The sequence below is a fragment of the Macaca nemestrina genome, chromosome 6, assembly GCF_043159975.1.
Source record: "Macaca nemestrina isolate mMacNem1 chromosome 6, mMacNem.hap1, whole genome shotgun sequence".
In the NCBI taxonomy this organism is placed as follows: domain Eukaryota; kingdom Metazoa; phylum Chordata; class Mammalia; order Primates; family Cercopithecidae; genus Macaca; species Macaca nemestrina.
Window position 1 is genome coordinate 178,265,772 of NC_092130.1, and position 17,507 is coordinate 178,283,278.

At 46.3% G+C, this 17,507-nt stretch overlaps 1 long non-coding RNA gene across 2 annotated transcripts in view; it reads right to left on the bottom strand.

Moving 5' to 3' along the window:
- The window catches only part of LOC105489441 (uncharacterized), a 46,186-nt gene that overhangs the window by 8,496 nt on the left and 20,183 nt on the right, over positions 1-17,507 (bottom strand). The window contains exon 3 of one of the 2 annotated variants that reach the window (XR_011624375.1): positions 4,467-4,675. The exons of the other annotated variant lie outside the window; for it this stretch is intronic. This is a non-coding gene — a long non-coding RNA (uncharacterized lncRNA). Of the gene's footprint in view, positions 1-4,466; positions 4,676-17,507 lie in introns of those variants that run through there. 2 annotated transcript variants of the gene reach the window in all.

Consider the following 17,507-nt stretch of genomic DNA (forward strand, 5'->3'; position numbering starts at 1 on the left):
ATTTGAAAAGAAAGGTAAAAAATATTTTAACCAAATCCACACTTAAGGCTGTTAGAATGTGTCACTGATGCACAAAAAGCATAAATGTTATTTCTTCACATCTTTCTTTGTCTGACTATGAATTCGTCTAAGTGCAATGGCAAAATAATGTAGATAAACATCTATTTACTGCCTTTCTATGTCAGAGTGGGGTGTGTGTGCGTGTGTACGTGTGCACGGTGCAACCACAGGATGTAAAGCTGGGGAGAGATTTTCTAACCTGGTGACCTATTCCCATCCCAGGGATTCCTATGGAAACTGTGTGCGCCTGGTAATTATTATTCCGACCCTATTAGCATAATGATAGCCTACTTCTCTGGCTCTGCATTTTTATCCACAATCTCCCAGAGGTCTTTAAGCTTGTTAATAATCATTACAGATAGCCAATGAAGTGAATCACGGCTAAAATGAACTCACCTGAACTAAAGAGATTAACCCTACTCAAGCCTGAAGTGTCCCATAAGTATTCATCAAAAGTCTCCTCCTATCAGCAAATAAAAAATAAAGAGAGCTACAGGAAAATTACCCCATGTGGGAACACATATTTTTGCTTCAGTGAGTGGCGTCCTCCAAGTGGTTCCATCTTTAATTAACACCACCAGGCGCATTTTAGGTGTTCTCAGAATGCGTCCTTCTGCAGACGTGGTTGGGAGTTTCTTGATGGCCTCAGCGTTTGGTGAGATGCTAAGATATGTCTGTCAGCCAACAAGGCACCATGTGAAGCAGATACGCTCCTGATGGGAAAACTACATCGTTCTCGCGGTGTAGTCTAAATAACCTTTTTTTTCTTCCTCTCCCTTTATTTTTCTTTCATAGGTCTAATTCCAACCATAAAAAAATCTGTCTCTAATTTTTTTGCCCCAAATTCATTCTCTGCCCAGGTCTGGTTATTGGCCCCTCTGAGCCCCCCACCCTGCAGGACTGTTTAGACATCACTGCCTGCAGAAGGCCTGTGATCAACCGGGATGTGTCTGTGGCCCTAAAATGTATCCTAAGGGCTTCCAAAATCCCGTTACCTCTACCATCTGGTCATCCTTCCTAGTTGTTTTGACCACTTAAGAATACAAGTTCTCTTGAAATATTTTCAAGTTCTATTCCTTATATTTTAAAATAATGAATAGAGCATCAGAGTATAATAAAAAATCTTTTCCTAACTTGCAAGAAATTCTGTTGTATATGTTTCTTAGAAAAGCAATACATGTTTGTTGCAGGAAATTTACATAACACAATAACACAAACATGAAAGAAAGAAAGGAGGTAGACAGGGAAAAATAAAAATAAAAGACAAAAACAAGCAAAGAAACAAAAAAAAAGCCACTTATCCTCAAACCCATCACCTCCAATGGAAAAGTCTTTTTTTTTCTAAGTTGGTGTAGATACTCAAAATCTCTTGCTACCATCCATCCATTGGTTCCTTTTCACAGAAGGAGCCACCCCACTACAGAAGACATCTCATGATTGGCTGTTTTCTCAGCAAGCTTCTTTAGGAGAAGGGGAAGGTCTGATAATGGTGCCGGCTGTGCCAGCTGCTGTTTGGCCATCATCAGCCATGACCAGGTCCACTGTCTTCTCCTCACCATGAAGTTCCATACTCAATCCCCACCACTCCACGGTTCACAATATCCTTCCGTCATGAAACCTGCCATGAACTGTGTTTTTATTATCTCCCAAGTGGTCGGGATAGCAGTGACCTCAAATGTGCCTGCCACCTCTCCCTGATTCCCTAATGTCATTTCCAGTCCATCCTTAGTTGCAGCCATGGATAGCAGTTGTGTGCTTGTCCTCCACTGCCATGATCCTGTGTGTGCACTCATGTGCATGCCCACATGCACACACACACACACGCACATACATACACACACACATGCTCTTTTTATGTCTCCTATGGTTGACTGCTTTCATTGTTGAAAAGGCCAGATAGCTTCCTTGAGAATTTTGTGTTTTTGTGGCATTAATCAATCAATTTCCAATCAATCAAGTTCCATTCTCTTGAGTAAATACTTAGTGAAGTTTCTGGGTCATTGGGTAGATGTAGGTTTACTTTTAGAGAAAAACAGTTTTCCAAAGTAGTTGAACCAATTTATACTCGGCGAAAATGTCTGAGAGTGAAGTTGTTCCATACTTCATCAACATTTGATGTTATAAGCTTAAGTTTCAAATAATTAAATAGATGATACATATAGATAGATAGATGATAACTAGATAGCTGGATGATTGATAGATAGATAGATAGATAGATGGATAGATAGATAGATAGATAGATAGATAGATAGATAGATAGATAGAGTGGATAGACAGATAAGACATTGATAGAGAGATATGTGGATGGATGGAGATAGAGAACTAGATAAAGAGATATATGTTGATAGAGATAGAGAGATGAGATGTGAGAGATAGATAAAGACAGGGATGGAGACAGAGGACTAGATAGAGAGAGATACGTTGATAGAGAGATGAGATGTGAGAGATAGAGACATGGATGGAGACAGATAGACAAATAAAGAGATAGAGAGAGATACGTTGATAGAGAGATGAGATGTGAGAGATAGAGACATGGATGGAGACAGATAGATAAATAAAGAGATAGAGAGATAGATAAAGAGATAAAGACAGAGATATCTTCATGGATAAAGAGATGGAGACAGGATAGAGAGACAGAGAGCTAAATATGGAGATAGAGATGATAGAGAGATAGACGATAGATAGATAGATAGACAGATAGATAGATAGATAGATAGATAGATAGATAGACAGACAGATGACAGATAGTCAAGTTGACAGATGAAACCAGAGGAGGAAAAGCAGCAGCACCCTGGAGTGAGCATCAAGGAGTCCTGGGTCTAATCTCGCGTTGATTTTACCCATTATGAACATGGGTCCCTGGGTGTCTCTTTCTGTTCCCCTGAGAAGATGGTTCATCATCATCACATCTGTCTCCTCTCTGTCAGAGCATGTTTCCCCCACTTGGTCTTGTCTGGTAAATGCCTGTGCATCTTCCCATCTGTAAATCTCCACATAAGCAGTGGCTTTTCCAGGAGCCCTCCCGCCCCCACTCTCTGGGGACAGGCGTCTTTGTCATCGCTGGTTTGCCCACCTCCCGTGCCCAGCACTGAGCGCCCCAGGCAGGTTCGCTGCATACGCCTCTCTGCTCTCTTCCTCCTCCAGAGTTGGAGCCTCACGGAGCTCAGGAATGAAAACCCAGGAAGCCGCGCTTCAGGCTGCTCATGCAGCACAACTCTTCAAGTGAAATAATGATCTTTTAAACACTGTGTCTCAGTGAACACATTATCAAAAACTGGAATTGAAAAAAATGCTTTCCCAATGCATCTCATAGGGTTATTGAATGCTCAAATGAGAGAGACCATTTGTATGAAATCGTGTTATGAACTTGAGATCATTATATAAAGTGAAATAATAGGAATGAACACACCCAGGAGCAGAGTCCATTATGTTTGCAGACATCAGCTGAGTTATTCCACTGTCATTTTGCCATCTTGGTTGGTCATATTGTCTCACTGGGCTAATTTACCATGTGGCTTCTGGGCTACAATTCTTCCCCTGCTCCTCTCTGTCTGGCCAGCCTTCCTGGTGGCCTTCCAGGACTCATCTTCTTTTGTCTGTCTTGTCCATCTTGGGGTTCCGAGAACAATCTGAGGCCTCCCTGCCCTCCCTGCTCACTTTATGGGCTCTGAACAATCATCTTCATTCCCAATGCCTTTGTCATCAGTGACTCCCAAAACTACACCACAGTTCCCAAAGCCCCTCCCAATGGCACCTCATCTCTGACCACTGTTCACTTGGTTTCCCAAGTAAGGGGGCTGGGGGGTGTCAGTTCGTGCTTCCTGACTCTAGGGAGACCCACAGCCAATGGTACCCACTCACAGCCTCATGCCTCTAAAGCATGTGCCTTCCCTGAACCGACCTTCTGGTTAGTACAGGAGCCCTGGTTCATCTCATAGGTCTATCACTCAGGCTTTTGACGGACAGGTGTGGAACTGATGATGTCACTGCAGATTGTTCTTCCATGAGTTACCTGGTGAAAGTAACACAGTGCCCTCCCTTGTCTAGAATGCCCCTTGCCTGTCTCCATGTCCACCAACTGTTGCCTCAACGATTGCCTTCTAGACATGTCTGAGTGGAATGAGGAAGCCCTACCTCCACACCTCATGGGACCTTGGACTTTCGTAGACAGAAATGTTCTTTTTCCTTATCCGCCAGCCCCTGCACACTGGTCTTTAGAACACGAGTGGCTTACACAGGGCCATTGAATAAGAGTCTGTCGAGCAAATGAAATGGCCAAAATACAACAAAATAAATTGCGACTGAATTATGACCAAAATCCCTTTTCCCTGAAAGGTTTATTTCTTGGCAGCATTGGACAGGTGTTCCCTCTGAGGCCACCTGAAGTGATTTGGCCTGGAGTCCCAGCGTGCGGGCAATCTTCAATCTCCTCTTAGAGTTTGTTCGTTCCAGGTTCCAGGAGCACCCAAGTGAGCTCTAGTCAAGTGTGACAGTCCCTCAAATCTGTGTCGCCTTGCAGATGTTCAACCGAAAGAACTGTGTGAGTGCAAGAGATAGATGCCTGTCCCGAAGCTCAACAGCAAGAAGAAATGCTGACTCCACTCCCACTGCAGAGCTGGGAGGAAAAACGAGAGATTTATTTATTTAGCTCTCCCCAAATTCTTAATTTGCACACTTGAAAAATTAAGTCAATATATAAGAATCACATAGTTCCAGCCCTGTAGATGCTTTCCAATATCGGAGTGAGTTCGAAGTGGCCACGAGAACCGACCCGGCAAATCTACCCAGCTTGTAGCGAAATCCAACTGTTTTCAGATAAGCCTTTCTGGTAACTCTTCACTGTGCTTTATCAGCCTTTAAGTTGAAATCCTACTGCTTTAAGTACATCTCTTTAAAACACACCAATGGTGTCTGCATATTCCTCACACTAGAATTCATCTCCTGCCAAAGCTGCAGTCCCGTTTCCTAGTTTTAAATTGTGTTGTTCCCCACTGAGTGAGAGCTCAGACATATGTATCCAATAAATTCAGAAATGTTGATCCTCGGAGCAGATGAAAGGATGAATAACAGGGCAGTCATAAACCAGCAGCCTGCATCATATTTTACCTCGAATTTCAAAATACATCATAGAGACAGGTTTCCCCACGTCAGGAAATGGTATCCAAACAGTTCAAACCAGTTTCTCAGCTGCCTCTGTAAAAAGAGCTTTCGCTCAGTTATAAAACTGTTGAACTCTATTTAGGTTCTCATTATTTCCTAAAGTTTTGATTCATTATATGGCCTTTTGTTAGCCAAACAGCAAGCTCCTCTAAACGTCTTTGCAGGGCACACTGCAACCTCAAGTGCTGTGGGTGGCCGCATACTTAACCTCAGTACAAACCCTTCCAAGGAGAAGCCATCAAGTCACAGATACAATTCCATCCAATTAGGATCTTAGACTTTCTAGTACAGAAAATACGTTCAAGACCCAGGAAGCCCGAGCAGTAAAGGCAGAGGTCTGGTGAGTGAAATACTGAGCCACATATGTGTGGTGATGAGTTGCCTTAGAGTAAGATGAGGAAAGTGTATGAGATGTGTGCACGGCATGTGTTGAACCACAAGATGAAGAGAGCATGGACTATGCATGCAGATGGCCCAAAGAATCTGTTCAGGATTCCCCAGAGAATAGGGCCAGTAGGGAGGGCATCTATCTCTATATCTATATATCATCTACTATCTATACATATGTACCACATGCAGATACACCCAAACATGCACACAGACACACACACACACACACACAACATGGACTGTGCATGCAGATGGCCCACGGCATCTGGTCAGCCATTACGTATGGTCAGGGTTCTCCAGAGAACAGGGCCAGTAGGGAGATCATCTATCTCCATATCGATACAACATCTACTATCTATACATATATAATACCTATATATATATATGCACATGTACCACATACAGATACACCCAAACACACGCACACACAAACAGATTTGCAGTCATGTGTCCCTTGGTGAAAGGGATATATTCTAGACACACGTCTCATTAGGCGATCTCATCATTGTGCAAACATAGAGTGAACTCACACAAACCTAGATGGTACAGCCTACTACACTACACACCTAGGCTAGATGGCATAGCCTATGGCGTTGCCTATGGCTCCTGGGCTACAAACCTATACAGCATATTACTGTACTGAATAGCAGACAATTATAATGTCATGGTGAGTATTTGTGTATCTAAGAATAGAAAAGTCACAATAAAAATACAATATAAAATACAGCAAAGGGCGCTCATCGTGAATGAAGCTGGTAGGACAAGAAGGGGCTCTGAGAGAGTCAGGGGGTGGGTGGGGAGTGACTGTGAAAGCCTGGGGCGTTACTGCACACGCCCGTAGATTTCAGGAACACTGGGCACTTAGGCCACACTCCATTTATCAAAACCATTGTTTCTTCAAGATTACATCAGCCCTTGCTTGCTGTAACTTTTTTACCTTATTAACTTTTTAAATTTCTTAACATTTTTACTCCTTTGTAATATACTTAAAGCTTAAACCACAAACACTGCACAGCTTTAGTCTAAAAAGCTTATAGACTAAGAAAATTAAGAAGAAAAAATATTTTCTTTCCTTATATTCTTAGTCTATAAGCTTTTTCTGTATTTTTCTTTTTACTTTTTAAACTTTCTCGTTAAAAACCAAGACACAGAGTGTTTTTCCATTTGTTTGTGTCATCTCTGATGGATTTGAGCGGTGTTTTGTAATCCTCACTGTCGAGATCTTCAAGCCCCTCGGTTAGCCATATTCCTAGTTATTTTATTCTTTTTTTTTTTTTTTGAGTCGGAGTCTCGCTCTGTCGCCCAGGCTGGATGCAGTGGCGCGATCTCAGCTCACTGCAAGCTCTGCCCCCCGGGTTCACGCCATTCTCCTGCCTCAGCCTCCTGAGTAGCTGGGACCACAGGTGCTGCCATCACGCCCAGCTAATTTTTTGTATTTTTAGTAAAGACGGGGTTTCACCATGTTAGCCAGGATGGTCTCGATCTCCTGACCTCGTGATCCACCCGCCTCAGCCTCCCAAAGTGCTGGGATTACAGGCGTGAACCACTATGCCCGTCATTATTTTGTTCTTTCTGTGGCAGTTGTGACGAGGATTGCCTTCCTGACTTGGCTCTCGGCTTGCATGTTGTTGGTGTGTAGGAATGCTGGTGATTATTGTATGCCGATTTTCTATCCTGAAATTTTGCTGAAGTTGTTCAGCAGTTGAAGGAGCTTTTGGGCTGAGACTATGGGGTTTTCTAGATACAGAATCACGTCATCTGAGGAAAGGGATACTTTGACTTACTCTCTTCCTATTTGGGTGCCTTTTATTTCCTTCTCTCTTCTGATTGCTCTGACCAAGGCTCCCAGTACTATGGAAAATAGGAGTGGTGAGAGAGGGCATCCTTGTCTTGTGCCAGTTTTCAAGGGAAATGCTTCCAGCTTTTGCCCATTCTGTATGATGTTGGCTGTGGGTTTGTCATAGACGGATCTTATTATTTGAGGTATGTTCCTTCAATATCTAGCTTACTAAGTGTTTTTCATATGAAGGAATGTGGAATTTTATTGAAAGCCATTTCTGCATCTATAGAGATGATCATGTGGTTTTTATCTTTAGTTCTGTTGGGTACTAGCTTCATATCTGGTTGATGAGATAATCTGTACAAAAAGTCTCCATGAGTTTATCTACATAACAAATTTGCACATGTACCCCTGAACCTAAAATACATTTTTTAAAGAAGAATATCATCTACAAAAACTCACAACTAACTTCATATTTAAGGGTGAGAAGCTGGAAGCTTGCTTGTGAAGATGAAGAATGAGGCAAGGACATTCCCTCTCACCATTGCTTTTCAACATCGTACTGAAAGTCCTAGCTAATACAGTAAGACAAGAAAAGGAAAGAAAAGTATACAGGTTAGGAAGGAAGAAATGAAACTGTTGGTTTGGAGATGACATGATTATCAATTTAGAAAATTTGAAATAATCAACCACAGAACAAGGGATTTTCATGAGGTTAAATGAAACAAAGTTAGTATACAAAAGCCAATCACTTTCCTATATACCAGCAATGAGCAATTGGAATTTGAAATTTAAAACACAATGTTATTTACATTAGCACCCCCCAAAATGAAAAACTTAAGTATAAATTTAACAAAATATGTACAGGATCTATATGAGAAAAACTACAAAAATCTGATGAAAGAAATATAACAACTAAATCAATAAGGAGGTATTCTATGTTCATGGACAGGAAGACTCAATATTGTCAAGATGTTGGTTCTTCTCAACTGAATATATAGAACCAATGCAATCCCAATCAAAATTTCAGCAAACTATCATATGAATATCGACAAAAAGAACTTTTCTAAGTTTTTTATGAAAGTACAAGAGACTCAGAATAGCCAGTACAATATATGAGAATAGAGTGAGAGGACTGAGCATTACCTGACTTCCAGGTTTACAATAAAGCTCCAGGAATCAAGACAGTGTGGTACTGGTGGAAGAACACTCCGATAGACCAATGGAACAGAACAGAGAGCTCAGAAACAGACTGACCTAAATAGAGTCAACTGATCTCTGGGAAAGCAGCAAAGACAATAATATGGAGAAAAGAGTATTTTTCAACAAATGGTGCTGGAACAACAGGACATCCACGTGCGAGAAAAGTGAAATGAAAAGAGCTCTCCTGAAACAAGGCCTTTGAGGGTCACCTGTGACCCACCCTGTCAGAGGGGACAGAGCATGGCGTGTTCACTCTGCAGCCCTGGGTGTAACTGGCCAGGCAACACCCGGGCCTAGGCAGTGCAGGCAGGCCAGGATGAGGGACCGGGCAGAAGAAGGGAGGAGAGGGGAACACCAGGACACAGGAAAAATAAAATGTCAAGGGTGGTAGAAGACAGAACCCTGAGGTGTCCACCCTGGTCTATTTCCACAATAGTCTCTACTATCCACGAGACCGAGCTGCCTACAATAGCAAAGACATGCGCACCGGCACAGATACTGTATTGGCTACAAAATTCAGACCTACCAGGTACGTATGGCAAGATCCCAGTCAATACACTCCAGGTGGGGCATGGCTGCTGGATAGTGTCAGCTGTGAGGACAGCAACCAGGCTGGTGTGGTGGCTGGGGGCAGGACACTGGGGCTTTCTGATAAGGAGATGGCTACATGGGTGTCCTCGCCATGTACAAATGCAGTCACCCTTTGGTCTGTGCACTTTTCTGTATAAAAATTAAAAGTTTAAAGAAAGAAAGAAGAGTGCCTACCCTGAAGATTGCCTCAATGCCCCTGAATGTCACTTGTGCCTTAGGCTAAATTCTTATATCATGGATAGAAAAACCACCTGAGGGCCGGGTGCGGTGGCTCACGCCTGTAATACCAGCACTTTGGGAGGCCGAGACAGGCGGATCACGAGGTCAGGAGATCGAGACTATCCTGGCTAACACGGTGAAACTCCGTCTCTACTAAAAAAAAAAAATACAAAAAACTAGCCGGGTGAGGTGGCGGGCGCCTGTAGTCCCAGCTACTCGGGAGGCTGAGGCAGGAGAATGGCGTGAACCCGGGAGGTGGAGCTTGCAGTGAGCTGAGATCGCACCACCGCACTCCAGCCTGGGTGACAGAGCGAGATTCCGTCTCAAAAAAAAAAAAAAAGAAAAAGAAAAGAAAAACCACCTGAGGAATGAAATACTTTTTCAAATATCCTCCATGTGATGGTCATCCATGGAAATGAGAAAGGCATATTTATCACCCCATTCCAAGGATAAGACAACAGAGGTACATGGAGGATGAGTAGCTCAGCCAGGCTCCCAGGAAGCAGGAACCCCACCTCCATAGAGACGGGACCCCACAGAGCAAGGGTCCCACCTTCCTAGGGACTTGATCCCACCTAACAAAGGCCTCATCTGCATAGGGACATGACCCTTCCAGCAAGGAATCTACCTCCACAGAAACACTACCCACTTATAAAAGGCCACCCTCTTCACAGGGACATGGCCCACCTAGAAAGGACCCTTCTTCATAGGGGCATGACCCCACCTAGAAAGGACCACTCCTTCATAGGGACATGACCCCATCTAGCAAGGGCCACCTTTTCACAGGGACATGGTCCACCGAGAAAGGACCCATCTTCATAGAAACATGACCCCACCTAGCAAGGGCTCCCATCTTCACCATACTCATATGGACATGACCCCATCTTGCAAGAACCACCCCTTCATAGGGACATGACCCCACCTAGCAAGGGACCCATCTTCACAGAGACATGACCTCACCTAGGCATGACCCCACCTAGCCAGGGCCACCCCTTTTTCCACCTCCACCGGGATCTGCAGGGGACCCACGTGCTAAAATAATATCACAAGCACTTTCAATGGTAACTTTGAAATAAGCATTGATTAAAAACACTATACATTAAGTGTGCCACAGTTTTTATAAAGGTGTTACAATGGCTGAGGACATGAAATCTGACACTCTGTTTCTGGGAATGCATCCCAAGTCATGGAAAGCAGCTGAGCAGGCTGGTTCCTAAACAGGGCTGTGGATTTAACACTATCCTGGTCTCTTTCCTAACTTTGCCAATGACATTTTGGAGAGCCCGGACTACATAAGATAGATTCCACGTTTGTTAAATTAACTAGGATTAGAGACAAACAGGTGTTGCCCTTAAAAGATCCACGAAGATAAGGAATGTCATTTTAAACCTGTTTTTTTTTTTTTTTTTTTTTTTTTGAGACGGAGTCTCGCTATGTCGCCCAGGGTGGAGTACAGTGGCCGGATCTCAGCTCACTGCAAGCTCCGCCTCCTGGGTTTTTACGCCATTCTCCTGCCTCAGCCTCCCGAGTAGCCGGGACTACAGGCGCCCACCACCTCGCCCGGCTAGTTTTTTTTTTTTTTTTTTTGTATTTTTTAGTAGAGACGGGGTTTCACCATGTTAGCCAGGATGGTCTCGAACTCCTGACCTCGTGATCCGCCCGTCTCGGCCTCCCAAAGTGCTGGGATTACAGGCTTGAGCCACCGCGCCCGGCCTAAACCTGTTTTAATGGGACATTTATATTGTAAAATGATCCCTCATTAATTTATTCAATGGATGTTTCTTGTACATCTATTAAGCTAAGTTACTCCCTTGCAGGAGTTGGATTTTGTATCCAGCTTCCTCTCTGTGTGCTGTGAGCCCAGGGCCAAGTACGTGATCTCTTAGAGCTATGTCCCAGGTGTAGAAAGATAACGGTCAACCTACCTTGCTGGGACCCTGACGGCAGGTACATACTGTAAAGTACTGTGCTGTGCGGCCATCACTCATTCCCAATTCTAAACCCAGGCAGTCGTCTTAGGCATTTCTTGAAAGTTATTTGATCCCATTTCACTGGTGTGCGCTGGTTGGTGATCAAGAGACCACAAAGTCACCATGATACGTGTCCTTGCCTTTGGCCAAATGGGAACAGCGCAACGGTATTGAGCACTGGGGTCCGTGGACAAGGCTTGCATCTGAGCAGCATGCCGGCATCCCCAGGTGCTTGCCAGAAGGGGGAGGTTCAGGGTTTCTCAGGGTGGGCTTTGAGTGAACGTCAATCAAACTCCCAAGTTTGCCCTGCATGGAGAAGTTCCTTTGACACGGGGCCAGGTGACTGTGCCTTAAGGGACTCTGTAAACAGGGAGACTGAAGGAAGTGTGAATAATCGATGGAGGAGGGCCCCGGATAACCCACCAGTTCCACCAGGGATATTTAATGTAATGCAAGAATGTCTAAGCCAGTGAAGAGACAAATACACACCTCTGTAGTCAGACAGATTGAGATCCATTCCCTTGGAAGCTAGAAGAGGCTGCAATGGGCCAACGGCTGGGCTGGGTGTGTGCAGAGCGGCCTAAAACCTTTTTACCTTGCAAGCACCAGCTCCGGTTACAACAATAACACAGACACTACAATCTATTTACACAACATGAAACCGAAGCCTGGCAGGAGTTAAAAGCTGTGCTGCAATGTCGTTTGTTAGAATTGACTACGCAAAATCAATTTGAAAATGGCACTGAAAAACTTTTATTTCAAAACACACTGCTCGGATGAAACCAAACTGTTTAAATGAGGGTCGGGAACCGCCATCGACCGGCACTCAGGGCAGTGAGGAGTGCGATTACTCTGCCTCCATTTCCTACATCCGGTCTAATTTCCAGTTATTTTCTCCATTTTCGTCAGCACCAGTGGTAAGAAACACTAATTGATAATGGTGCGTATTTATTTTGCCCTGGCTTCAAAAAGCTAAAAACAAATAGCTTTCTCAAAACTGTTTTATTCACCCTAGCAGAGAGAGTGGAGGCCACACGGTCAGATCCAGGCCGCGCTCTGCTGTTTACACATAAATTATAGCAAAACACTTCTGGCAGTGCCACCCCTGCTAACGGCAGTCAGATTGCCACTGTGTGTCCAATTAAAAGGGTGTAAAATATCACAGTCATGCCGCACAGCGCGATTACCCAGCTCCAATCTGACAGGGGGCTTAGCGGCCAGGAATGTGGATGCCAAGGAAAAGTCAAACGCAAAATTTAGGACCTCTACTTCCTGGAAAGAGAATAAGTCAGATAAATCCATCTTAATACATTTGTTTGGACAAATTTCTGAAATATTAGCTTTATGCTTTCTTTCTATCACTGTTCACAGGTATGATAAACACTTCAGTGCAGACAAACGTAGGGAGTTACTTCTGGGATAACATGACTCAATGCATTTATGTTACCTAAGAAATAAATTCCAGATTTTCCCCCAATTTCCAAGATCCGAGAAAGGGCCGGAGGTACTCCAATTTCTCTTAAGAAAACTAAAAGTGTTCAACTGTCTCCCCCTTCACCTGCACACAGTGGGTGGGAGGTGTGAGCCTGCCTATCCCCTCCATGGCCGACGCTCTCCCCAGCACACAGCATGCCGATGCAGCCTCCCCCCTGAAGATCTAACCCAATGCCCTCTCTTCCAGAAACTTCCATGACCCAAAGGGTTAAGGGCAGTAGCATTTTTTAATAGACTACTTTTTAGAGCACTTTGAGGTTCGCAGCAAAATTGAGCAGAAGGTGCAGAGCCCCCACACAAGCAGAGCCTCCCCTCTCTATCAACACCTTGCTCTGTGCAGCAGCTTGTTCACAATGGATGAGCCGCAGTGACGGACGATTGTCACCCAAAGGCCGCAGTGCACATGCGGGTCCCTCCTGGTGCTGTGCATTCTACGGTTTGGACAAATGTATCATGACATGTGTCCCCCACTACCTGTTGCTCAGAACAGTTTCACCACCCTCGAAACCTTCCGTGCTTGGCCTGCTCACCCCTCCCCCGCCAACCCCTGGCAGCCAAAGATCTCTTTTCCGTTTCTATCGTTCTGCCTTTGTTGGAAAGTCATCAAGTTGGTGTATGAGTCACGGTTAGCCAGAGAAATAGAGCCAATAGGACACACACACACACACACACACACAGAGGCACGCACATACATGCACACACGCACAGGCACACAGACACACACACAGGTACACACATACATACAGGCACACAGGCACACACATGCACATGCACACAGACACACACACACACTGGCACACAGACACATGCACGCATACGTACAGGCACACAGGCACACACACGTACACACACACATACAAGCACACAGGCACACACACGCACACACAGACACACACACACAGGCACACAGACACACACATCCATGCATAGGTACAGGCACACAGGCACACACACACACAGGCACACACACACATCCATGCATACCTACAGACACACAGGCACACACACATAAATGCACACACACACGCACACAGACACACACATGCACACACAGGCACACAGACATACACATACACATACGAACAGGCACACAGGCACACACATGCACACACACACATGAACACACAGGCACACAAACATACATATACACATATGTACAGGCATGCAGGCATACACACGCACACACACATGCACACACAGGCACACATACACATACACATACATACAGGCACACACACATATGCACACACACACATGCACACACAGGCAAACAGACTTACACATACATATATGTACAGGCACACACGCACACACACATATGCTCACACAGGCACACAGACATACACATACATACAGGCACACAGGCACACACACAGACACACATGTGCACACACACGTGTGCACACACAGGCATGCACATAGATGCACGTGTACACACACAGGCACATGGGCACACACACGCACACACACACAGGCACACACACGCACACACACAGGCACACGCACAGGCACACAGACACACACAGGTGCACACACACATGCACGTGGCACACACAGTCGTGCACACAGGTGCACACACATGCACACAGACACATGCATGCACACGCACATGCACACACACACATACATATTTTCAACAGGTGACTGGCTCCTGTGGTTATGGAGGTTGAAGAGACACAGCTCTGTGGTCAGCGAGGTGGGGCTTGGGAGGCTGCTGTTTCGGGAGTGGAGAGGCCAGAGTGAAAGGGAGGGAGTGGAAGGGAGGAGGTTGAAGGGAGGCAGGGGAAGGGAAGGAGTGGAAGGGAGGGGTGGAAGGGATGGAGGGGAAGGGAGGGGGTGGAAGGGAGGGTGTGGAAGGGAGGGGGTGGAAGTGATGAAGGGGAAGGGAGGGAGTGGAAGGGAGGGAGTGGAAGGGAGAGGGTGGAAGGGAGGGAGTGTGAGGGAGGGGCTGGAAGGTAGGGGATGGAAGGGAGGGAGGGGAAGGGAGGGAGTAGAAGGGAGCAGGTGGAAGAGAGGGGGTGGAAGGGATGAAGGGGAAGGGAGGGAGTAGAAGGGAGGGAGTGGAAGGGAGGGGTTGGAAGGAAGGGGTGGAAGGGAGGGAGTGGAAGGGAGGGGTTGGAAGGAAAGGAGTGGAAGGGAGAGGGTAGAAGGGAGAGAGTGCGAGGGAAAGGCTGGAAGGTAGGGGATGGAAGGGAGGGAGGGGAAGGGAGGGAGTAGAAGGGAGGGAGTGGAAGGGAGGTGTTGGAAGGGAGTGAAAGGGAGGGAGTGGAAGGACAGGAGGAGCTCACTCTTACCCACTGGAGGATTGGCCTTTCTCTCTATTCAGGCCTTCAAGGGGTGGGATGAGGCCATCCACACTGGGATGGGTATCTATTTGACCCCATTGATTGATTCCGAAGTTGTTCTCCTCCAAAGCCCTTCATAGATACACCCAAGATAGTGCGTAACTGGATATCAGGCCACCCCACAGATGGACAAGTACACACGTAAGATTCACCATCACGGGCACGTCCAATGTACGGGATGCTGTCCTTTCACACTGGCTTCTTCCGCTTAGTGTCTTAGCTCAGGGCACCGTTACAAAATACCACAGGCTGGTAAGTTAAACACCAGACGTGTGTCTGTGGCAGCTCTGGAGGCTGGAAGGACACTGTCAAGGCATTGCCATTCCTGTCCTTGGTGAGGGCTTCCGGTTTGCAGGAGGCCGTCTTTGCTGTGTTCTAAGGACACAAGCCCCCCCTTCTTAGAAGGACACGAACCCTGTCCTGTGGGCTCCAGTCTCATGACCTAATGACTTCTCGGAGGCCACACTCCTAGCACCATCGGCTTGGGGATGGGGATTTCAACAGAGGAATTTGGGGTGCAACACAAACCTTTAGTCCATAGCACTTAGGGGTGCTCATGAGAGGCTCCTTCGTGCCTTTTAGTGCTGAGTAACATTCCACTGTGTGGATGCAGCGCAGCTTAATTCACCCCTTCGCTGACTGAGGGGCATCTTGGCTGCTTCTGAGTTTTGTAATTATGAATAAAGCTGCTATAAACATCCATGGGCAGGTTTTGGGTGGACAGAAGTTTTCCGAAGAGCAGGAATGTTGGAGTGTGTGGTAAGAGTGTGCTTAGTTCCGTAGGAAGCTGCCAATGGACTTCCGATGAGGCTGTGCCAGTTTGCATTCCCACTGAAAGGCAGGATCATGGAAAAGGAGAGCTTCTCATGGTGCTGGCAGCCCTTCCTGGAGGTCTGCATATTTCAATTCCTTTTATTTTTTTATTTTTTTATTTATTTATTTTTTTTTTTTTGAGGTTTGCTCTTGTTGCCCAGGCTGAAGTGCTATGGTGCGATCTTGGCTCAACATAACCTCCACCTCCCAGGTTCAAGTGATTCTCCTGCCTCAGCCTCCTGAGTAGCTAGGATTACAGGTACCCATCACCACACCCAGTTAATTTTGTATTTTTAGTAGAGATGGGGTTTCTCCATGTTGGTCAGGCTGGTCTCAAACTCCTGACCTCAGGTGATCTGCCCACCTTGCCTCTCAAAGTCCTGGGATTACAGGTGTGAGCCACTGTGCCCAGCTGGATTCCCTTTTAACATCTCCTCTGCTGCTGTCTTTGTTCAGTCCAGGAGCCACTCCTGCACAGCCCCCTCCACACTCCCACACCAGTCGACTTTTGCCTTTGCTGCTCACCTGCAGAGTCCTCCCAGGGGGAACAGTCCTCAGCCGGGCACCCTGCACCATCTCCGGGCCTCTGGGCTTGAGGGACTCCAACACCTGAAGGCCCACCCGCATCCTCTGCAGGGAAAGCTCCAATCTTCACTCTGCCATGACCAAGACAGGCATCGGTCCCTGTCCCTCTCGGGCCAGCCCAAGCTCCAGTTTCCTCACTTCTTCTGCTTCTTCCGCCCACAGCTTCAGGTGTGCAGGGCACGAAGGAGGTGGCCTGTTTCCACCGAGGTCCTTGGATCAGGGAGGAGGTTTTCTCTGCAATTGCCCCGCGACCTCCCGATGACTCTGGGGCCATTGGCAGCAGCCCCTCGTGACTTGGGAGCACCATACCCAGGAGAGGGCATGACTTCCTGAGAAGAGGGAGAGAGCCTTCGTCCTGGCAGAGCCTGGGGGCTCAGGGGAGGCGCAGACCGGGGCTTCACATCACGGATGTTTTATGCTTTTGTCTAAAGTGTTGATGGATGATTTTAAATTTGTGGCCTTCATGGTAGAAATTTACACAATGCTTTTAGCTTCTCAATTTGGTTTCTCATTCATTTTGTCATTTTCTTATCTCGGTGAGGCAGCTATTATTTGTCACAAGAAACTGAGACAAATAGAAAGCGGTGAATTCCATAAACTCACACCAGAAAATGAAACCGAGAACGTGCTCCGGAATCAAGGCCGTGAGTGTGGTCCGGGGCTCTCTCTCCTGAATCCCGGGTCAGGAGACTCCCCCTCCCGACTGCTGGGTGTGCGTTTGCTCCTGCTCACATCCCCCTATCGACTTTTCCCTGCAACGGGGGCTGCCCTTCCGTATTCCTCTGAGCTCTCCATTCCTCTCTCTGTATGTCATTGCGACTGGCATGCCTATTAGCCACCATCGCAGCCATCACCGCCACCACAGATGATGTTTTGTGTGCATTCTGAGCCAGGTAC